Raw genomic sequence first — 20,576 nt, 5'->3', positions numbered from 1 at the left:
GCCTTCAGAGCGCTTTCGAACGTGCCTGTGGCGGTTTGAGCCTCTAAGGGCAGTAAATGACATGCATGTATATTTTTCCAACTGGCCGATTTTTCGGATGTTTTCGCGTCCCCTAGGGAGTTCGAAAAATTGGTCGTGGACTGTGCAACTGACCAAGATGCTTCAAATGGTCCTTGGCGCAAACGAGTGGCGGAAGGAGGACAAGAACAGATATGACCAACGCATTTAGGAATAGACGGGAACGGAAGCTTGCTGCCGCCGTTTTGAAGGAGCTTGAGCTCAAAAAATAAAGTTTTGGCTGATGCCGAGATGCAGCTGTCCCTCAGCCAAACCAAAATATTCTTTAAAGCAGTAAAACACAAAACTCAGGCGTCGTGCGCGGGCTGAGAGTATGTCAGGACAGGTGAGGTTGACTTACGAGCTGTTGAGAGAGAATCTCAATTGTGACAGAGTTCGGGCCTCATACCACTGAGCTTGCTATAAGTTGATAGAAATAGCTCATATTCGAAAATATTTGCTTCTGTATGCATCTCCTTTTTGTTCGTATTTGAGAATGTCCGACTCCATTTGCAATTTTTTTAAAGACACTTTATTTGCTGTGCATTTTACTAACCCCTGCCTTCTATTCTCTTTTTGAACAACATAAACACTACTTCTTAGTATTCCAATTGGATTAAGTCGCTTTTTATTTTTTCATGTGCTTACTAGAGAGTGACAGCATCAGGCGATATCGTTTCAGCCCGTCTTGACATAAAACATAGTCTGCATCACTGAGGGAAATTTGCAATGGCACTCAGGGAAAACCTGGAAAACTCAGGGAATTTGGAAATGTCATCTTGGTAGACACCCTGGTTACACCCGACGGTCTGTATCAATTCAAACTGATGCCGTTCGGTCTATGTAACGCTCCTGCCACCTTTGAACGCATGATGGACTCCCTTCTTCATGGTTTCAAATGGTCCACGTGCCTGTGCTACTTGGACGACGTTATAGTATTCTCCCCAACATTCGCTACGCACCTCGAGCGCCTCTCAGCAGTCCCGGACGTTTTTCGGCGAGCCGGTCTGCAACTCCACGCATCGAAGTGCCAATTCGGCCGTCGCCAGATTACCGTCCTTGGACATCTCGTTCACGCGAACGGAGTGCAACCGGACCCAGGCAAGATCCATGCTGTTACGCACTTCCCTGTTCCGAAGTGTGTCAAGGATGTGCGCAGCTTCATCGGCCTTTGCTCGTACTTCCGCCGTTTCGTCAAAAATTTCGCGGGCATAGCACGACCACTAACCGAGCTTTTGAAAAAAGACGCCCCTTTCCAGTGGGGCGATAACGAGGCCTCTGCATTCTCGCTTCTCATCGATCTTCTCACAACGCCTCCCGTTCTGGCCCATTTCGATCCTTCTGCGCCTACCGAAGTCCGTACTGATGCCAGCGGTCACGGAATTGGCGCAGTACTGGCACAACGCCAGCGTGGCCACGACCGTGTTATCGCTTACGCCAGCAGGCTCCTCTCGCCCGCAGAGCGCAACTATTCCATCACTGAGCGTGAGTGTCTGGCCCTAGTTTGGGCGGTTGCGAAGTTCCGCCCATACTTATATGGCCGACCCTTTTCCGTTGTCACAGACCATCACGCGCTTTGCTGGTTATACTCATTGAAAGACCCTACAGGAAGACTTGGTCGCAGGGCCTTACGCCTCCAAGAATATTCGTTCTCTGTCACCTACAAATCTGCCCGACTACGCAAGGACGCTGACTGCCTGACTCGCTACCCGGTAGATGAGCCTGACGACGCCGACAGTAGTTCCGCCAACGGCATTTTCTCTGTGTCTGCCTTCGCTAACATCGCCGATGAGCAGTACCGAGACCTATCGCTGCGAGCACTCATCGAGCGTTTGCGCTCTACACCTACCGACGCATCCGTTTGCCGATATGTCCTCCAGGGCGGCATTCTGTACCGAAGGAACTTCCTCCCTGATCACCCTGATCTTCTTGACGTGTCAAAACATCTACGACAGACTGTGCTCTTTGAAATGCATGACGCACCCACTGCAGGTCATCTTGGGGTAACCCGCACGTACGACTGCGTCCGCCGCCGCTTCTACTGGCCTGGTCTCGCTCGCTCCGTCCGACGCTATGTTGCTGCCTGTGATCCCTTCCAGCGTCGGAAAACTCCTTTGTTGATACCTTCCGGCCATCTCCAGCCGATCACCGTCCCTGTGGAACCGTTCTTTCGTGTTGGATTAGACCTCCTCGGTCCCTTTCCTACGCCATCCTCTGGGAACAAATGGGTGGCCGTCGCAACTGATTACGCCACCCGATACGCTATCACGCGGGCTCTCCCTACCAGTTGCGCCACTGACGTTGCGGAATTTCTCTTGCGTGACATTATCTTAGTGCATGGCGCCCCGTGACAGCTGCTTACTGACCGTGGTCGTAACTTCCTCTCGAAAGTTATCGCCGACATTGTGCGTTCTTGCTCTATTCAACACAAGCTGACTAGCTCATACCATCCTCAAACCAATGGCCTGACAGAGCGGTTAAACCGTACTCTTACCGACATGCTGTCCAAGTACGTTTCGAAGGACCACCACGACTGGGACGTTGCCCTTCCTTACGTCACATTTGCTTATAATTCTTCCCGGCACGACAACGCCGGATTTTCTCCATTTTATCTACTCTACGGTCGTGAACCGACCTTGCCCCTTGACACGGTACTTCCTCCTGCTGCGATCTCAACAACCGAGTATGCGCGCGACGCCATCGCCCTTACCGACCATGCACGCCAGCTTGCCCGTGCTCGACTGACGGACTCGCAAACCACTCAGCAGCGTCAGTACAACGCCCGCCACCGTGATGTACAGTTTTCGCCTGGTGCACTCGTGCTCCTGTGGTCGCCCTCTCGTCATATCGCACTTTCAGAAAAGCTCCTTTCGCGATACGGCCCTACCGCGTGCTGCGCCAGGTGACGCCTGTGAAGTACGAAATTGCTCCTGTGAGCTCAACCTCGTCATCTACTCTGGCATCTAGTGATGTCGTGCACGTCAGTAGGCTCAAGACCTACTACACTGCTTCAGACTCCGGCCTTTAGTCGCTCCGGGACGGCGCTTTTCCCGCCGGGGGTAGTGCTAAGGGATAGTATTTCCAATGACGAAGAGCCGAGCAGTAAGAATACGACGACGACGATTAGAAGCTAGCGCGTGCTGTTGCTTCTTGGCCAAGCACAGCGTATTTTCTTGTAAATGTACTTGTACATAGCTTTTCGTCTGCGTCTTCCTACGTAATACTATCACCTACAAATCTGGCCGACTACACAAGGACGCTGACTGCCTGTGTTGCTACCCGGTAGACGAGCCTGACAACGCCGACAGTAGTACCGCCAACGGCACTTTCTCTGTGTCTGCCTTCGCTAACATCGCCGATGAGGAGTACCGAGACCTATCGCTGCGAGCACTCATTGAGCATCTGCGCTCTACACCTACCGACGCATCTGTTCGCCAATATGTCCTCCAGGGCAGCATTCTGTACCGAAGGAACTTCCTTTCTGACGGATCTGATGTTCTTGTCGTGCCAAATCATCTACGACAGACTGTGCTCAATGAGATGCATGACGCACCCACTGCAGGACATCTTGGGCACGTACGACCGCGTCCGCCGCCGCTATTAGCCTGGTCTCGCTCGCTCCGTCCGACGCTATGTTGCTGCCTGTGATCCATGCCAGCGTCGGAAAACACCTCAGGTGCTACCTTCCGGCCATCTCCAGCCGATCACGTCCCTGTGGAACCGTTCTTTCGTGTTTGATTAGACCTCCTCGGTCCCTTTCCCACGTCATCCTCTGGGAACAAATGGGTAGCCGTCGCAACTGATTACGCCACCCGATACGCTATCATGCGGGCTCTCCCTACCAATTGCGCCACTGACATTGTGGTCTTTCTCATACGTGACATATTATCTTGCTTCATAGCGCCCAGCGACAGCTGCTTACTGACCGTGGTCGTAACTTCCTCTCGAAAGTTATCGTTGACATTGAGCGTTCCTGCTGCATTCAACACAAGCTGACTACCTCATACCTTTCTCAAACCCATGGCCTGACAGTGGTTAAACCTTACCCTTACCGATATGCCAAGTACGTTTCCAAGGACTACCACGACTGGGACATTGCCCTACCTTACGTCACATTTGCGTATAATTCTTCCTGGCACTGTAACGAGCGTGAGTAACGACACGCACACCAAGGCGAGTGCTGAACAAAGACTGGCTTTATTGCTACGCACACCGACGACTCGAGAACACGCAACAGCCTCTTGGGAGCTCAGGGTTGCCGGCTGGGCAATGCGCTCCCGCTAGGCTGGGCTACGTTACAGGCACGACACCACCGGATTTTCTCCATTTTATCTACTGTACGGTCGCGAACCGACCTTGCCCTTAGACATGGCACTTCCTCCTGCTGCGATCTCAACAAGCGAGTATGCGCGCGACGCCATTGCCCTCGCCGACCATGCATGCCACCTTGCCCGTACTCGACTGACGGCCTCGCAGACCACTCAGCAGCGTCAGTACAACGCCCGCCACCGTGACGTACAGTTTTCGCCTGGTGCGCTCGTGCTCCTGTGCTGGCCCTCTCGTCCCGTCTGACTTTCAGAGAAGTTCCTAGCACGATGGACAGGGCCCTGCCGCGTGTTGCGCCAGGTGACGCCTGTGACGTACGAAATTGCTCCTGTGCGTTCAACCTCGCCCTTTACTCTGGCATCTAGTGATGTCGTGCACATCAGTAGGCTCAAGGCCTACTACACTGCTTCCGAGTCCGTCCTTTAGTCGCTCCGGGACGGCGTTTTTGCCGCCGGGTGTAGTGCTACGGAACAGTATTTGCGGTGACGAAGAGGCGAGCAGTGTGAAGACGACGACGATGATAGGCTAGCTCGGTCTGTTGCCTCTTGGCCAAGTGCGGCGTATTTCCTTGTAAATATACTTGTATATAGCTTTTCGTCTGCGTCTTCGTACGTAATAATATTTAAAAGGAGGACACTGCCTGCTCGAGACACTTTCCCAAGAAATGTCATTGTGCGGGCAAATGAGAACTGGTGGATGACGGGTGCGATGGTGGAAGAGTGGGTTAAGATTGTGTGGCGGCGGCATCCACGAGCCCTACCCGCCGTGGTTGCTCAGTGGCTATGGTGTTGGGCTGCTCAGCACGAGGTCGCGGGATCGAATCCCGGCTCGGCGGCCACATTTCGATGGGGGTGAAATGCGAAAACACCCGTGTGCTTAGATTTAGGTGCACGTTAAAGAACCCCAGGTGGTCAAAATTTCCGGAGTCCTCCACTACGGCGTGCCTCATAATCAGAAAGTGGTTTTGGCACGTAAAACCCCATAATTTAATTTTTTTTTAATCCAGGAGCCCTTTTGACAAAGAACTCGCTCCTTGTCGACTCTTACCATGGGCACTTGACCGACAACGTGAAGGCTGCGCTCGCCCAAGCGAACACGAACCTCGCTGTCATACCGGGCGGCATGACGGGCCAGTTGGAGCCACTTGGTGTCTGCATCAACAAACCTTTCAAGGATCGTCTGCGGAAATATTACACAGACTGGTTGACTGACGAAGACCGCATGCTAACGGCAACGGGCCGCATCAAACGTGCATCGCTATCGCAACTGGCGGGCTGGTAGCTGCAGCGTGGGACGACATGTCAGGTACTCTGATCGTCCACGCCTTTAAAAAGTGCAGCGTATCTAATGCGCTTGACGTTACCAAAGATAGTGCACTGTTTGAAGGTGACAGTGACAAGGCACCCAGCGACGAGTCTAGCAGCGACGACGACGTTGAATGAGCGCTGCACGTTCAGATTCAATAAATGCTGTGTGCATTTTGTGAATGCTGTCCTCGCTTTTTTTTGTTCGGCTTACATTCGAGGTGATATATATATATATATATATATATATATATATATATATATATATATATATATATATATATATATATATTGTTGGCTTATGGCTTTAGGGGGTCGGCCTAGAGTCGAGTAAATGTCGACTACTTTGCTGTCGCTATCGATGCTTCAGCTTTTGGGCGAAACTGCCGCCTTCTTGTGTGTGCACTGTACGAACTGAAGAATAATTTATTTCAAATCCGTATATGATCAGAATTAAACTACAAAAGTAGTTGTATTTATCCTAGTGGCTTAATTGGCTTCAAGTCAGTCACTTGGGTCCGCTGGTAGTAGACGCACGAACTCGGCGACTGTGTTGAGTCCGACCTCGGCAGAACGCGATCGACGTTTGCTCAACTTGTGTCTGCGGATGGCGAGGGCTCATGTTCATGCAGCCAACAGCGCAACACAACTTGTCACTCATCTCTCAATTGACCATAGATTTTTTTCGCATGGTGCAACTATTTGCAACGTCGTTTTTGGCCATCATCCGTTGTGTCGTAGGTGCTCGACCGAATCATTCTTGCCTGTTAGAGGTTGCTGTCTCATAAAGCATTTCAATCACGTAACGCAGAAAGGAGACGTGTATAATTTGCAGAATACAATAGAGGATACAATAACTATGTACTTGCCACTCTGCAACTCTGGTCGGAACGCGTAAAGGAGGACAGTGGGAATTTATATTCTGCGCTCGCTGACACTGTGAAAAGGTGTGGTTTTCAGTTTCGTTTACACGCGTTGCAATATTTACATTTCGCCTTAAACACAGGCAGAACGCTTAAATTGAAGGAATGCTAGAATAACTTTGGAGCCCAGCAGGTAACTAGTCGTGATTGCGGGGGGTCGCTTACGCCAACAAATTTGTTTCGAAAACAGAGTTCACGCATGTGGTGTATACTTCAGGTTTTAGAGGTTGCCTTTTCAAAAGACTGACGCAAGCGCTTGCATCCAGGGCATAGCGACCGTAAAACTATACTTGCACAAATACATGACGAGACAGGCTGTAGGACAAAACAAGGTGGATAATTAAGCACGGCGGCGTTAATAAGAACCGAATATATGGATCGTGCGTGTGAAGAGCACGCGGCCAAACGATCGTACATTGGCAGAGATGCACTTTGCAGGTGAAAAGCAAGCTTCAGATCGCAATTTCGATCACGGCCACGGCGGCCACGTTTTGATGGGAGGCGGCGCTGACATCGAGGCACTCTTATAGAGTTGCTGTATAAAGGCTGTCTCTGACCCCCCACCCCCACTCCCACACACACACTCTCTCTCTCTCTTTCTCGCACAGACGCATGCGCGCACACAACCCAAGCACGCGCACTTACGTGATCACAATAGTGAATGCCGAAACATGCTTTATGGTGATCACATGAGCATGCGTCTGTATATATGTATGTTACAGAAAGTTAGAAGTCAGCGCATTGTCGCGCCATTCCTGTCCTTTGTCCACGCTGTGCACGTCGTCATGGATTGCCCACTGGTCCTCGGTGTTGCTTGTTGCGTGTGCAGTTGTGTGGAATCCATGGGCCAAAATGGCAGCCGACTTGGAAGACTTCGGATCGGAGGAGTACCTGCACATGCTGTGCGTGGAACCCGGTCACGTGGCCCGGCCCGTGCGACTGCAGCCTTCGGAGCGCTTCCACGCTGCGTGCACGTTCACGGCGTCCGACGGGTAGCCGGCGAAATAAAGAGCTGTCGAACGGACTCGTGGTTATATAAAGCAGCTGATGTGCGTGACGTCTGCGCCGTTCCTAAGGGCACGCATCAGCAGCATTTCATGTCTGCGCTGACAGGGCGCAATATGGCACACACATGCCACCTGTCCTATTCGCTGCGGGTCATGGCCCAGTGGCGTTCAACAAATGCAGATCCAGCCGAAAAACTGTAGTGTCTGCTATATATAGATCGAAGGTACTGTTCCTTTTACCTGTTATACCTGTTTTACCTGTGAATCTGTTATAGAAATGTTCAAGAATTCGAGCGCAAATGCTTAACCTGAAGAATCGGGCGTTGTAGCACGCTGAAAATTGTAGTGGGTCAGAATTATAGTCATTGTAGCAGCACAGACAGCGGAAAGAATGAGGACATACAAAGCGTTCTGTATGCCCTCGTCATTCTTTTCGCTGTCCGTATTTTATTTGCGCTTTACCTGCCTTGAAATTTTGCCGTACCTACTAGATTGGACCCTATCGAAGTGTGTGTTTGCGCATGCATGGTTTCTCGCTTGACGAAGAGCTGTGGCACGTTTTGTTTCCTCACGTTTTTGTTTATTGTTGTACTCCGCCGCCGTCAATGCTGCACTGTAAGAGGAAGCCAGGACCTCTCAAGCTGTCTATACAGCTTTTTCCCTGGCTGTCCTCGCAACACCGGTTGCGGAAATAAACCTTCAACCAACCAACCAACCAACCAACCAACCTATGCATCTACAGCGCGAATCTGGAAGAAAAAAACAAAAAAAAACTGTCTGATCATTTGGCGCAGGAATTGAAACGCAGTGCTCGTGTAAGCCAAGTAAGTGCAACCCCGAAACATTGTTCGCACGCATTTCAAACATATATAGTATGCGCTATAGGGCCTACAGGTCGAGCATCTCGTGCGAGACCAATGGCATAGCTAGCACAGCGATCTCCGAGGTTGGTAGACCAGGATGATATCTAAACGATGGTACATTTAGTTTCAGCACCTGCTATTTGCCCTGTAAAGCAGTAATATTCAATAGGCGGCGCATAAAAAGAATAAGCAACGGGTATTTGCGATGACACGATTTCTGCAATATGACTGGATGCATCGGAGAGGATGCATCGGCCATACACTAAATCGGCTTTTATCGCCTTGCGACTTGTACGGTATGCTGTTAGTACTAACCAAAACTATTTCATTCGGGGGCAAAAACCGTGTCTAACCGACCAACTAGTCGCCTAATACATCTACAAATAACAGCTTGAATGCTGGTTGAAGTAAATGGAAGAGCGGTACTCGTGCTGTTACGATCGTGTCTTGTGTATTTTATTACTCATTGCTATACTAAATCGCAGTATGCAGGTAAACTGCGTGAACGTTACATTAAAGGGAAACTCCAGTGAATTCCAATGGAATGTTCAGGTTCCCGAGACACCCCTGTGACGTGTTTGATTGTTGAATTGTTCCGCAAATTCGAAAGTAACTTTAAATAAGCCAAAAAATTTCACGGAAATTCGACCCTTTTCGTTTCGTGTCACCCGGGAGTTGCACCCCCAGCGGGGAAGGCGTCTCGCCCCGCGCGGCGAACGAAACTGGCTCAGCTGATTCGTCGGACCTTCGTGTAGCAACGTCAGCTGCACCAGCTCTTCGGGTTTGTCCCGCAGTGACAGCTGCGATTCCAAGGAGTTCAATGGCCACGAATCGCCGTTCGCATTCGACCCACCACCATGAGAGCCAGCGCCCATGCGCAACATATCGCACTGCAACATGAAGCGCAAGGATAGCCCTAATTACTGATTTTATAAGTGCTTCTTACTATTTTACGTGTTTTACCTCTTCTCAGGGAAGCGTTTCGCATACTCGCTCTAAGATGTGGAGCACGACATTACGCATTTGTATCTCGGAAGAACGCCGCTAACAATCCAAAGCTCCGAACGATGCATTACGTTACACCGGCAGGTACAGCGACCGCTCGTCGTTCGCTTGAGATATGAGACTAGTCGCTCATCGGCGACAGCAGTTAATGTCAGAACATATCAAAGCAAGAAGATTTTGTGCATGTAAGCACCGTTGCATACAGCACGGCACAAGCCCGCTTTAGCCCGAGGCCAGCCAGGGCCCGTAATATGTCTTCTGTGCCCAGCCTCGGCCCGGGCGTGCATGACCGGGCCTGGCCTGTAAGTAAAAAAGGTGTGTGTGTGTGTCAGCCTCTCTGCCATGTCAGCTGTCTATCAGCTGCAGTGTACGAGCAATAAAAGGCTGAAATGTTTGTTATTCCGAAATATTTTCGTGCCGTCATGCGCTGCCTCCTCCCAAAACAACCCTCGACGCCGGAAATCACGCTTGATTTTGTCTAGAATTTCCTTTTCACGCTCGAAAAGACATTTTAGCGCAAACATTGCGAAAGCGGGCTGGATTTCGCGGCAACGTGCATGCACCGAGAGTCGCATATCGTAACGCAAGGAGCTCCATCAGAGCACAAAGTCTCAAAGGTGTTTTGATGGCGAGCGGGCTCATCGCAGCATCTCGCTGGGGCCGCGAATTCTAGGCAGCGCTTGGATTTCAATTCTGAATCTTTATGGGTATAAAATTATCGTAAGCTTTTGATGCGAAAAGTGCATTGACATTTCCAAAGTCGTGCTTTAGAGTTTCAATTCCGGAACTCTGTGGGTTAAATGTTCTAACATTAATGTGTAACATTATAAACATGTATGAGCCGTCGATGGTGGCTCAGTCTTGCATGCGCAAAGGAGAAAAGCGGGAAGGAAGCGCGCCGCCTACCTTCGTGTGCGATACATCAGCGGAAGTGGAGGGAGACATGCACAGATGTTAATTCATACTTTGCTTTATTTCTGCAAATCCTGATAATAGAACAAGCGCATTAGAAGTACCAGTGGTGGCTACCTCGTATATATTTTCTAACTTCAACATTGTTTTAAATTCCCCCTGTTAACACCATGCACATACACTATTTAAATATGTATACATATCAAAGTTTATTATATCTTTAAAGAGAAGGAGGTAGCCTATTAACAATTATTTCTAAAGGTATGGATAGCTTGTGCCTAGAGAATGAATATGTTGCTGTATGTTCACCTCGCTTCGAAATGCTTTGCGTGCTTTTTTGACCCTGAAAAATGCCTGTAGACTTTAGTGACCCCTTCGGCAGAGTCTTTTATCAACGGCGTCGGAAATGCACATGGAGGACATGTCTCAGTATCACTTCTCTTTCCAGTGGGCAAAGCTAACGACTCATTAAAAAGAAAACACTTCTAATAATATACATTTATTACATAATATATACTTAACATATATAATATATACATAATAATATACATTTATTAGGGATGGAAACATTGTCACTAGCATGCAGAGGTCATAAATATATACAGGGTGTTCCAATTAACTGTCGCGTGCCAGTATTAAAAAAAAAGCTATGTTACTCGAAAACCTAGTGCATATTGTTTCCAGTACAGTGGAGCAGCTGCCAGTATTTTTTTGTTACTGAGATTTGATTACATAATCGTAATTAATGATGTAACTCGAGACGTACTATCATATTAAAGTGTCAATGAGGCACTTGTAGGCACAGCCAATAGGCATCTAACTGCGGTATCTTCAACGACGTACTGGGTAATTGAGTACTCATTTTTTCCGATTGATAAATAAACCCGGTTAAATTTGGCGAATACCACGTGACTGCGCTCCCACCCGCGTTATAAGGCCGCGCCCTCGGGCAGGCTCCTTCTTAGTTAGCCAGAACAAGTTAGCCATGGCTCATTTCATTGCGTCCGCGACTGTAAATCGCCGACAAAAGAAAACATCGAGTTTGGTTCCTTCACAGCGCGGCGCTTTGTTGGGCTGCGGCCGTCCGCTACTGCGCGACAGCGCTAAGTGCTGAACTACTGGCGATTCACGCGCCCCTTCGTCCCGACCGTCAGCAGCAGAGGAGCCGAACGTGGCACTAGAAATTTATCAAGCGCGACAAGCGCCAGCGCGAGAGCGAGGGTGCGGAGAAGTTTGACGTCACTCGGGGTACTCTCGTCGGGAGCGCACGAAGCTAAAACCCCTCAATCTCCCAAAGTAGCGCCATTCGCTTCTCTCCCCCTCCGCTCGGCGCGGCCTCGACGGTGGCGCCGCCGGCAGTGGGCCTGCCGTAGCAGACGACGGCTAACACGCTACGGGAGGAAATCTGCGGAAAAGTTCGTTCGAGTCCTGCGGAGCAGTTTTTTCAATCTAGATCTTGCTTTGTCAGTCGGTAACTGGCCTTAAGAATGTCGTGTCGGATTTGCGGAAGAAATAGAGAAAAAGCACCATTATTCAAGGCGTATTTAAGGCGTAAAGCGCGCGCACGTTGAAAGTTCGTGTTGCTGAAACACGACACAAGCACGCGGTGTGCTCAGACACGCGAGTAATTACCAGAGTTTCAGGTTTTGACAGCGCGAAAGTATGTGCACGTGGTTTCGTAGGTTAATTTACGTACCTGCAGGATGCTTTTGTTCGGCCGGCGCGTGAGAGATTCCGACTGTCTGCGGTCAGCAATGCCTGGCAGCAGGGCCGTTTCTGTTCCGCGCCTTTTACAGATGTACGTAGCTCATGCACAGGTTGTGGTGGCCATGAGCAACGTTTTCACACATAGGCGGTATAGATAATTTTAACAACTTACCAGCATATGAAATCGTTATTTATTTATTACAGTGCAAATGGTTAGAATTTGATAGAAAAGAAAGAAGGAACTTGATGGGACAACTGGAAAGAGGTTCAGAAAATAATTATCCCCCTCCCTCATTGGCACCAGCAACACTTTTGTTGAAGTGCTAATTTTATCTCTGTATACTACGTGCGTCTGTATTCTTTTGCGTTGTAAGTTTTCACAAGGAAGCAGTGTTGCGTTAACTGGAACAGTCAAGGCACACAAGACAGAAGAAAAGTTGATTCTTGGGTTTTACATCCCAACACCACGATCTCATAAGGCACGCCATAATGGGGGCTCTGGATTAATTTTTTTTGCAGCTGGGGTTCTTTAACGCACCCCCAATGCACTGGACACGGGCCCGTTTTGACACGGGCGTCAAAAGAAGAGGTTGGAGGAGCTGTGTCACTTAACAAAGCCGCGCGTTCTTTGCCACTTGCTCGAAGTCAGCCCGCCCGATCTTGTGAATCCACACTTTTCTTCGTTTTGCGTTGCGCCCGGCGGATGGTAAAACAAAAAGCTTTTTGCCGTCACTGGGTCTGTTGTGGCAACCGTAGGCGCAGCAGCACGGCATCGCAATTAAGCACTCGGCCCTAACACATTGTATAAAACTACCGCGCTCCTTCATACCGCCTGCCGTACTTCGTCGCGGAGGCCCAAAAATGGGGGTCGCAGGCCCAAGATTGGGGGTCGCAGCGCGCTGGAAAGAAAAGATATACAAAAGCGCGGCGCCTGCTCTGCGCCGGAAAGAAAAAATATACAAAAGCGCGGGGCCCGCTTTCACGTGACACAGATTGGCCAATGGGGGAGCGGAGGAGGCTGGGGCGACAGGAGGTGTGGAGGAGGAAGCGCCTGGGTGAGCGGGGTGGCGGAAAGATCTAAGAATGGCGCTACTTTTGGAAAATTGAGGGGCTTTACACGAAGCGCGATAGCAGCGCCGCCCCCGCAGCCGCTCCGGCCGCCTTCGCCGTGGTCCATTTTATTAACGCGATAGCGTTAAGGAGCTCGTGTCGCAGAAAAGCCGGTGTCGTCGGTGTCGGCGTCCGCGGCGTTGACCGTGAGCGATAAATAACGGCAGGCACTTCATAAATAAAAAGCAACTTCCAAGATGGGCTGGGTGGGAATCGAACCAGGGTCTCCGGAGTGTGAGACGGAGACGCTACCACTCAGCCACGAGTTTGATGCTTCCAAGCGGTACAAACGCGCCTCTAGTGAATGCGGTGTTGCCTTCGAAACGAGCCGTGGAAAGTTATACTGCAGTGTATATAGGTAATTATGAACATGTAACTTACAGAAGTCGCAATTACACGAGTAGCGAAGTGCGTTTCCGCTGCATTTCTTCTGCGCTTTCCGCACACGCAGAGCCATCTTGCGGCAAACACAGAAGACCCCCTCCTCTCCTTGTAGGGCACTGCCTCGACAGATGGCGCGCCACGCGCGCATTGGAGCTGTGGAAGGACCGGTGCGAGGGGGGTATTTGCCCGGACTCTCTCTCCCTGACAACGCTTCGCCTCGCTTCCTCTGCAGAATCAAGCGTCCTTCCTTTCTTTAGATCACTATCTGTCTATCTCTCTGCCCGTGCCGATCACGACGTTTGGCTGGCGTGCATCATTTCCCCCTCCGAGATACCGAGTTCTTCGGTTCGTTCCGCTTGCTCAGGCGCACGTTTCGTTGCTGCGCCGAACGCCGCGTTGCTCGACCATATGGCTCGACGCTCACCGCGTCCGATGCGGGGCGCCTCGTAAGTGATGGCTGCCCTGTAGCCATCAAGAGGAACTTCAAGAGGGAACGCTGTCGCGTTCCACTCTTGAAGGCGAAGCTTAAGCGTCCTCCAATTTTTGTGTCCGCGACTGTACATGGTGAGGATGGAAAGAGCGCTAGAAGGAAGTAATATCGGCTTTAATCTCATACAAACAGGCGGGTGCACTAGAGCAGCAACACCCAGGTTTATGTTATGCGGACGACATTGTGTTGCTAGCTAACAAGCAAAGTGATTTGCAACGTCTGGCTAATATCTGTGGACAGGAAGGTAGCAATTTAGGTATGAAATTTGTTATTAGAAAATGAGGTGTTATGGTATTCAATTAAAACAGTGAACAGACAGTGGAGATACTTGGCCAAGAAATACCTCGGGCAACAGAATATAATTGCCTTGGTATATGGATAAACGAAGGCAATAGATATATGGAAACAGGAAAAAAAAACAATAACAGTAAAGGGGAAGAGAAATGCAGCCATAATGAAGCACAGAGCGCTATGGGGATACAATATGTACGAGGTGCCCCGAGGTATGTGTGAAGGTGTAATGGTTCCAGGACTTACTTTGGAAATGCGGTTGTCTGTTTTAATCCAGGGGTGCAATCAGGACTCGATGGGAACCAAAGGTCAGTGGATCGCCTCGCATTGGGCGCTCACGAGAAGACTACAAATGAAGCTGTGCAGGGTGATATGGGCTGGACTAGTTTTGAAGGGAGGGAAGCTGAAAAGTGAAAATCGCTGAAAAGTTCGCGTCACGTTTGGGAAGTAATCACACCTCGATGCTGACTGAGCAGACTTAACACGCCGATCGATTTGTTTGTTTCATAACGTAGTCCCTTGCAAGTGAATTTTGTACTCAACTGAATTCTTTCTCATTATGCTTACGCCGCAGGGGACTAAACCCGGCCTTGCCGCCAGCGCTCATTTACTTGGACTGGCGCTGCTCTGCCTTGAAATATATCATGTGGTACCTCTCTCTAGTAACATTTAAAAAGTACTGAAAAATTAGTCAGACTTTAGCTTTGTACGTTTCCAAGCAGTTCCCTTGGGGAATTTAAAATTGCACGAACTGCAGCGGGAACGGCAGTTCACCGGCGTATGAAGAATTGCATTGGCAGTACAGCGCTAACACGCGCTTTTATTAACTCATGCGTTTGGTGACTTTCTTGACTAGCGTACGTGTTTCTATCAATAAATTCGCAATTACTCTTCTTGAGGCGACTTTGAGTGCCCTTATTCGGCGATGTCACATGTATTCATCGGCAGAAAAAATCACAACGGCATATGCAGACATCTCACCGTGTGGATTTGTTTGATATAAGTCTGCAATAACGACGGGTGCTTATTATTGAGGTACAGAAGCAGCATTACGGCAAGGGTAGAATTTAAAGAAACAATCGCGATATCGCATTATTCAACAAAATTTATCGGCTAGTTAACATGAGCTCCACTTCATGGGTTCATGGCGTTTGTCTGCGGGACGCACTTGGCACGTATGTATGTGCACCATGTCCCAAACACCGGTAACATCGTGTTCATACCCGCTCCCACAGAGATCAGCGTCTTCCCTACAGCTGTCACCGCAGAAGAAGCAGTCTGGCACCAGAACAAAGGAGAAATCGCAGCCGCGAACTGCTGCTATCCTTGCTGCAAAGGGTTGTCGTCTGCTACTGCTCCCGCGCGTAATGTTGGAAACGCCCGCTAGATGGCTATCAGTGGCGCCTCCAAGGCGGTGCACGAGGCGTATACGGAACCTCACGGCGACGGCAGAAATGCGCCTGGAGTGTTCATATAATTGCTATCGCAATAAAATTCCACGTGCCGAAAAATCGTTGTCGAGGTAGAAGGGGGAGGGGGGGGATTTTTTTAGTGGCTCTGAGGGGCGGATTGCCCAATCGCCTCCCCCCCCCCCGGATGCGGCGCTGTTGTCGCTGATAAGTGCAGCGATGACGCAATGTATCGTACTTGTGCGTGGTAAAGCCATTGTCCACTGCATGTGATGCTGGGCAACTGGTGCAGGAGCATAATGAGCGGCAATCCCAGCCAGACCAAGCATCATCTGTACGACAAAGAAGTGGTTACGCGTGACGCCTGCGATGGTGCCGCCGAGCCCACTGTAGGGGGCTCGGCGGCACCGTTGAGCTGCTATCGTTTGGCCAACATTCTTGCATGTTACGCATGCACTTACAGGGACGAGCATATTTCGCTTAAGTGGTTGAAAAAAGATTTTGCGCTTACCGCTGCACTGTTAATGCTGAAATTTTGCACAAACATCGCATTTCGAAGTCTACGTCATTCAGAGTAACACTTAATTTGGTATGGTCAATTGCGTGCCTTTTAAAAAAATGCGCAAAATTGCCTTCGTTTATGGAGATGCAGGCTGCTGCCGGTGACCGCTCGAGCATAAACTTGTTTCGCCGCCTACCGGCTGTTGCAGAAAGCAGCCAGTCATGGAGGGCTTCCGCACATTGCTCGCTCCTCTGGAACACGCAGCAATCCTCCACGGCCTACCGCTTTCTGCAGCTGCCGGCATGCGACGACGAAAGCCTTGTTTATTTATTTTATTTATTTACAACATACTGCAGGCCCATGCAGGAGGGGTATAAAAAGATTTACACAAGCACTGGCAAAACATCAACCATAAATCATCATAAATCATCATAAATCATGAAGGGAGAAAAAAAATAATATATACATAAAGATGACACATAAATGAGCACCTTGTGGCCGTGAAAACAATTATGAACATTGAAACCTTAGGAAAAACAGTCCTTTGCAAGAAAAAACAAGAAAAGCGCTTCACATTATGACGTCAATCCCTCGAATGAGTCACTGTTTTGAAGCATACATAGCGGCAACGCGTTCCACTCTGTAATCGTTCGTGGAAAAAAAATGAAAACTTGAATGTGTTAGTACGTGTTCTAAATGGTGTTATCGATTCAGCGTGACGATTTCGAGTCAGTCGTGACATCAGAGGTTGGACGTACGGAGCAGGGTCTAATGCGAGATGGTTGTTTTTCAAGTGAAAAAGAAATTTTAATCTCAGAATTTTTCGACGTAGCTTAAGTTCCTGGATATTATTTTGTTGCATCAAAAAGGATGGGGAGTCCGTCATGCGGTATCGAGAAAAGATAAACCGAATGGATTTACGTTGAATCATTTCTAGAGCATCAAGAGAGAGAGAGAGAGAGAGAAGAAACTTTATTAATGAATGGCCGGCAATTTCGTTGTGGTGGCCTCAGGTGGCGGCTCCAAGTCCTTGGACTCGGGCGGCATCTTTGGCTTGCCGGACGGCCCAGAGTTGGTCTGCCAACTCTGAACATTTGAGAGCCGCCTCACAGCGGCGGCGGCGCCGATGGAGAAGGTCCCCGGCGGGACCCGCAGCTGGGGCGGCGTCGGGGAGAAGCGAGCTCGAGGCTTCCCGTACTGTGGTAACGGCCGCGATTACGGACGCGTCGCGAACGGATGTGGTCCCATTACCGTGGTTGCCGGCACATTCCCATAGCTTATGTCGCAGCGTTGCTCGCTGTCCGCAAGCTTTACAGGCATCTGTGGGATATAATCCTGGGTAGAAGTGATGTAGGACCGCGGGGTAGCTGTGCGTCTGGAGCAAGCGTAAAGTTACGGCCTCATTCCTGTTTAACTTGTCGTGCGGTGGCGGGAATGTGCGTCTTTGGAGTCTGTAGTGTTGGGTGAGATCTCTGAACGTGGTCAGGCGATCGCCCCACGCCCATTGTGATTCTTGTTGCTGTGTTTCTGTTGTAGTGTCCCGATCCGGCATATCCGATGCCCCGCTCTCGGGGGCGGAGGCGGCCACATAATCAGCGGCGGCTCGGCGTGTGAGTCCTCGAGCCGTGGCGTGGGCCGCCTCGTTGCCCGCGAGCGGGACATCGGTGTGTGCCGGGGTCCAGAGGAGGAAGACTGTAGAATTTTGGGCTTGCGAAGGCGATGACGAGCCGCCGTCGTCACAAATTTGGAGTATGCGGACCGCTTCCCGCGAGACGCGACCGCGCGCGAAGCCGCGGATTGCCGCCTGCGAGTCGCTGATCACGATCGCAGCGCTAGGCATCAACGTTTTTCTTAGTGTGTGGGTTCCAAATAACACATGCGTATTCGAGGGCAGGTCTAATGATTGAATTATAGGCCAACAGCTTGACGGATGGAGGGGCTTGTCGAAGTTTATATTTGAGGAAGCATAACTTACGTAAGGCGGATGCGCATATGTTAGATAAGTGGTTATTCCAAGTGAGATTCTTTGTTATTGTTACGCCAAGGTACTTATATTCGCTGACTTCTTTGAGTGGGTGAGATTATAGCGTGTATGGAAAAGAGAAGTCACGTTGCTCCGTCACGGCAGCTGCTTGCAACTCCATAAACGAATGCCCTTTCAAGCTAAGCTTGTATTGATCCACTCTTGTTGGTGTTGCCGTTGCCGTACAAAAAAACACAAGCTGTGCGAAAACAAAAAAAATTATGCGTGGCTCTGCTATCGCAAACACCGGAGACCAGCGGAGATGGGGCAAGGCCACTAAGGTAGCGCCAAACCGCACACTTTAACATTTGCTGGGTTTCCCCGAGTGCCACTGGTCTCTGGCGTCTGCGATAGCAGAGCCACGCATAATTTTTTTTTAAAGCGAACTTTACTAACCGCGTCGAGTCAAATTTCGCCGTCGCCAGCAATTTGACCTTCATTTGACCGCAGGTGCTTTACTAGCTGCGTCGAGCCGAATTTCGCCGTCGCCAGCAATTTGACCTTCATTTGACCGCAAGTGCGCCGTTGCCTTGGCAACGCATCACGTGACTCGCCGCGCCGAGCTCCGCCGCCTGCTTGGCGCATGCGCTCTCCGCTGCTGGGTCGCCGCCTGACCACGTGACTCGCCGCGCTCGCCTATTCAGTACGAGCTTGGCGATGGATAAGAGGTAGGCCGGGCCGTCTTCTCTGAGCATTGCACGGTAGCGGGAGGCTTTGAGCCGTCTTCGCCAAGTGGCGTCTGACCACCCCACGGGCATCGCCCGGCGAGCTGCTTCACTGAAGCGGGTCCGGAATGCAACAGACGTCGCACCGTCGAGACCAATGTAGTGACCGCGTTCGCGCCTTGTCCTTTTGTGCTTCGACGCTGCGCACGTTCGCGACGTCTCTTTGCATGTCTAGCACATGTGCTTTCCCTGTGGTACTACAAATGTCGAACGATGCGTGTCTATTTAAACTTTCTTCACGTCGGTGTCTTCTGAGAATCGTTCTGGACAAGCGACGCGTCGATCTGCAAGCCACTCCAACGCCGCTTCGTAGAAGCAAAGACGCTGGAGTCTCGGTGAGCATTGCTTCGTTTTCTATTGCATGTCTGCCTTCCTCCGCAGCAGGGTGCGTTCTTGCTCCATGCTACCAAGCCACGCATTTTATGCGCAGCATACTAGCCGCACAACCACGCTCTTCCTTGCTGCGCCGCGCGCGGCCGCGTAGCTACCATATGACGTTATAACAGCTGCAAAGCGGACGCTTAAGCATCGCCTTCAAGAGTGGAACGCGACAGCGTTCCCGTCGACCCGCCAAGGGATGTAAGACAATGGGCTACGGCGCAGCGACTACGCGCCTCGCATCGGACGCGGTGAGCGTCGAGCAACGCAGCGTTCGGCGCGACAACGAAATGTGCGCCTGAGCAAGCGACGCACGCCTGAGCCTTTGAAACAGCTCGTTTCTAAGGCAACACCGCGTTCACTAGAGGCGCTTTTGTACCGCTTTTTTTTTCCACTGCGAGAAAGAAGACCGCCGAAGCGAGCGTGCGGGTTTAGAGCAATGACGTCACACCACCTGCGTCCCTGCTGTGCCGCTCCTTCTCCACTATGCTCCACCCACCCTCGCCGCGTTGCTATTCTGCGCGATGCTATTTTTATATTGTACTTTCACTCTCTCTAAGCTCTATTTCACCCAGCTTAGCAAAGCTGCGGACAGAGAAACCAAGCGAAGTTCTAACAGCTCCACTGTAAAAAATTGGCAGTGGCTTAGCTCAGCTATGCCAGGATATACGTAGCGTAAAGGTACGGTTACCTTTGGTTAATTTTCAAGCCTTTTGCGCCCACTGGCAGCGGCTCGACTCTTTTATGCGAAGCATATTACGAGAGCTCAACCCAGCTCCTCAGGCGCGGCGGTGTCGCCTTCAATACCACGTGACACCGTGACGTCACGACAGAGGAGAAACGGGGCTCCAACTCGCGCCGTCGCTCGCGGCGTCGCGGCGGTATATAAGCAGCTGTGCTTGCCTCTGCTAGACACTCACGAGGTGAGATGCCTCCTGGAGACAGAGCTGCTCGTTGGAATGAGAAGCGAAGGTTGCGGCGTGCTACAGAGACTGTTTCTAGGTGGCTTTGCTTCGGCGCAGCGACTACGCGCCCCGCATCGGACGCGGTGAGCGTCGAGCAAAGCAGCGTTCGGCGCGACAACGAAATGTGCGCCTGAGCAAGCGCCGCACGCCTGAGCCGACGCCGACGACACCGGCTTTTCTGCGACACGAGCTCCT

At 50.6% G+C, this 20,576-nt stretch overlaps 1 protein-coding gene and 1 long non-coding RNA gene across 4 annotated transcripts in view; both read left to right on the top strand.

Annotated features, from left to right (window-relative positions):
* The window catches only part of LOC135909198 (ovochymase-2-like), a 337,884-nt gene that overhangs the window by 114,023 nt on the left and 203,285 nt on the right, over positions 1 to 20,576 (top strand). The window lies entirely within an intron of this gene.
* Positions 18,796 to 20,576, top strand: part of LOC135909220 (uncharacterized) — a 40,768-nt gene continuing 38,987 nt past the window's right edge. Inside the window, exon 1 of the long non-coding RNA XR_010566637.2 lies at positions 18,796 to 19,373. This is a non-coding gene — a long non-coding RNA (uncharacterized lncRNA). The remainder of the gene's footprint in view (positions 19,374 to 20,576) is intronic.

Source organism: Dermacentor albipictus, chromosome 9, assembly GCF_038994185.2.
Source record: "Dermacentor albipictus isolate Rhodes 1998 colony chromosome 9, USDA_Dalb.pri_finalv2, whole genome shotgun sequence".
Taxonomy (NCBI): domain Eukaryota; kingdom Metazoa; phylum Arthropoda; class Arachnida; order Ixodida; family Ixodidae; genus Dermacentor; species Dermacentor albipictus.
Note: the sequence above shows the minus strand (reverse complement) of the source record. Positions and strands in the feature narration are given on the sequence as shown.